The 3985-nt window shown below is 36.6% G+C and overlaps 1 pseudogene; it reads left to right on the forward strand.

Moving 5' to 3' along the window:
- The first annotated feature begins 2240 nt into the window (after positions 1–2240).
- LOC119522272 lies at positions 2241–3011 on the forward strand (annotated as a pseudogene).
- The last annotated feature ends 974 nt before the right edge of the window (positions 3012–3985 follow it).

The raw sequence follows: 3985 nt of genomic DNA on the forward strand, positions 1-3985 counted from the left end.
TTTTCACATTCGTGTTTATGGAGGTAGTATTCATGATCTGCAATGGGTAGGGGTGGCCTAAGGGTTCATCAACTGAGGAACAGAATGGCGAACTGTGGTGTATGCATACAATGGAATATTGAGCAACTGCCAGAAGGAGTGAGGTTGTGAGACATGCAGCGAGGTGAAAGGATCCTTTAGACATCATTTTGCATGAAGAATACCAGAAATAAAGACAAACATTATAATGCCTCACCAATATGGACTAGCTACAATGTGTAAACTCAGAATTGAATCTTAGAGAACAGCTTATCCAGGGAATGCTTATTGTAATGATCCCTAGATTGTAAGCTCTTAACAGTCAAATCTATTCATGAATTGTAATGGTTATCTCCAAATTCTGAGATACAGATCTTTTTGTCTATGACCTGATCAGTCTCTGGAACTTTGGGTATCGGTATGACATCTGAAACTCAGAGCTAGAACTCAGCAGATATGAATGTCAGTAATTGCACATACAACAACTGTTTAAAAAGCTGGAAAAGAATCCAGACTTCACTAAGAGATATGAATGAAGGAGATCTGGTTAGGAATAGGGCAAATTGGACCAAAGAGTAAAGGGTAACACTGACTGTGTTTTAGAACTTCAATTTCTGTGTGAAGCCAAGGGAAGAGATGTTTATTTGGTGCAAGATCTATATTTTCTGTAGTACACAAAGCAATTTAACTTGTACAGTCAGTTTGTTAAAACATCATAATTAAATGAAACTTTGAATAGGAAATGAGATCTGGTAGGGTTGTATAGGTTAGTGTGAAATAGTGACATCCCAAAATAATTTGGGCAGAGAATAAAAATATATATGCAAGGCCCCCATGAGGAGCTGGGGGAAAATGTGGATGTGTTGGACTTCTTCACCTGGGTTGTTGCTGATGTTCTCACAAACATTGAGGACTGGCAGTCTGATGCACAGGGCCCTCTATCACAGGGCTTGCCCTTATGAAGCCCATCACTGCAAAGGAGAGGCTAAACCTGCTTATAATTCTGCCTAAGAGTCTCCCCCCAGCACCTTTTTTTTGCTGATATGTGGCCCTCTCTCTCTAGCTAAGCCAACTTGGGAGGTAACTCACAGCCCCCCCATATGGAACCTGACTCCCAGGGGTGTAAATATCCCTGGAAATTCAGGATATGACTCTCAGGAATGAACCTGGATCCAGCATCATGGGATTGAGAAATTCTTGATGAAAAGGGGGAAGCAAAATGAAACAAAATAAAGTTTCAGTGGGTGAGAGGTTTCAAATTGAGTACAGAGGTCACTCTGGTATGCATTCTTATGCACTATATAGAAATCCCTTTTTAGGTTTTAGTGCGTTGGAAAAGCTAGAAATAAATATCTGAAACTATCAAACTGCCACTAAGTATCCTTGTCTCTTGAAGATGATTGTATAACTATGTAGCTTATAAGAGGTGACAGTGTGATTGTGAAAACCTTGTGGCTCACACTCCCTTTATCCAGTGTATGATGGACAAGTAGAAAAATGGGGACAGAAACTAAATGAAAAACAGGGTGGGATAGGAGATGAATTGGGTGTTCTTTTTTACTTGTATTTTTATTCCTATTTTTATTCTTTCTGGTGTAAGGAAAATGTTCAAAAATAGATAAATAGGTTGGGGTGATGAATACACAACTAAAAGAAGTTAATGTGCATGCCTTAGGCCAAATATAGGTGCACTTAAGACCTGAGAAAATCTGAATTGTTAAACACAGGCTACTCTAAATGTTCACTATAAGTTGTTCCAATCATTGTCTTAATACACAACCATTCTATGCCAAAACCCCAGGAAAGAGGGAGAAACCAATTGCCATCAAAACAATCTAATATCCAGACATCAGAAAAAGAACACAAAATGTACAAAAACAGTGGGAGATGACTCAATCAAGGGAACAAATTAAAACAATAAAAGAAACTTGGACCCTTGGGCATGTTCCCAGGCTACCTGGGTCTATGCAGAGTTGGCCCATGGAGGCTCCTGTCACACCACAGAGGAGACTGAGGGGGTGGATAAATTCTGGTGGCAGGACAGTGGTGGCACTCACCAAGCCCTGAAGAGATCCAAGGGTGGCAATGCTCAAATTTTGAAAGGTTCCAGCAAAATGGCAGTGGTGGCACCTGAGGTCCCTGAAGGAATTAAAGATGAAACCACAAGCTATGCTGCAGCACAACCACTTCCAGTGGCTGAGCTTGGAATAAGGCAAAAAAGAATGAAAGAAGTAGACAATTTTGGAAGCATAAAAGAAGAATGGATCTGACAACCATCCTCTTAGTGGCAACCAGAAATGAATTGTGGATAGTTTGTTGTTCTGCCTTTTTGAGGAAGCACAAAAGGTTGGTGCCAAATACTTGCCACCCACTTGGGAAAAAAGAAATAAAAAATAGATAGAAGTTACTATAAAATTATGGAAAATCAGTTTACAGTTAATAATGATTTCAGAAGTTATTCTGATGGTGCAAGACAACAGTTTCTGAACTCCATCAGAAAGGGGGAATTACCTTTAAAATTACAGGGAATTTTTGATAAAGAAGAGGTGGGTGTTAAAGTTGAAGATAAGAAGAAGTATATATGTCAACAAAACCTGTATTCCAGCCCTTCTCAGGACAGGGTCACAGAATAGGATGTGTCAGATCAAAAAATTATTTCTAAAGAATATTGAAGTTGAAAATAAAAATATGTCTGTTGTCCCATTAACAACTTGGAACCTATCACTAAAATAGAGATCTGGTTAGCCAATGGGAAAGGGATCATAAGAAAATTTAACATTTCTCACAGGGTGAGCCACATTGAAGATTTCACTGAAAAATACCAAGGATCTCAAAGAATTCCTCCATTTTGTCCAGCCACAGTTCTCCTTTTCCTCAAATTGCTAGATGAAACATTCACACTGAAAGAAGCAGATTTACAGAATGCTATAATCATTCAGAGACTCCAAAATCAACTGAACCTTTTAAGGGACCTTTATAGCATTGATTTTTGATAGACTAAGTGGAAAACTTGCAGGGAAATGATGGCTGTAAATGGTCATGCAAACTGAGATGAGGGAAAGGAAAACTCAAATTTACCAGACTTTGATTCAATTGTTATTTAACTTCTCCTGATGATAAGATTTCTTAAGTATGTAAAATTAGCATAGGAAAATATAACTGGAAATTGTATTCAATGCATTTTTTTCCAAAAGCCTACTAAGAGAGAAAAATATATCATTTTCAAAGCCAGTTAATCAATGTGAGGTATATTATAACAACTATACCATTTAGAATCTTAACATGATATACATTACAAAATACATTCACAGTATCATTCTCATTCAGAGCAGTATCTATTACCTTCCCAAAAAGCAGTAATTTATTAAAATGCTTCCTGATTCAGATTTAAAAGACGGCAGTAAATAAATATTTACACATTGCAGGTTAAAATGATTAATGTAATTATTCTATAGCAGATAAATGGACTGGATGATACTGTTTTCACACACAGGCTATACTAAAATATTATTTTGGCAAAAATATCTAAGATGTATTTTCATTTAAGTCTAAAATTTTGGAGTTTAAAAAAGAAACATGGACATTGGAACAACTAATCAAAGACATTCAGTCAAAAATCATAAATCAATTCAAGGTGATAAAGGAAATAAACTAAATATGGACAGAAATAAGCTAAATATGGATATAAGACTAAATGCTATGAAGAAGATGATGCATGAACAAAAAGAAGAATTGGAAGGTATGAAAAGGAATATAACAGAACATATGGGAATGGAAAACACAATGCTGGATGTGAAAAATACAATAGAAATATCCTAAAGCATATTTGAATAGGCATAAGAAAGAATCAGTGGACTACAAGATAGGATAATCAAAATCATGCAGTATTAAGAGAAGGATAGAGAAAAGAATGAAAATAAGTGAGCAGATCCTAAGCAACCTGGGGGATAACATAATGTTCACCAAT

Source organism: Choloepus didactylus, chromosome X (genome assembly GCF_015220235.1).
Source record: "Choloepus didactylus isolate mChoDid1 chromosome X, mChoDid1.pri, whole genome shotgun sequence".
Taxonomy (NCBI): domain Eukaryota; kingdom Metazoa; phylum Chordata; class Mammalia; order Pilosa; family Megalonychidae; genus Choloepus; species Choloepus didactylus.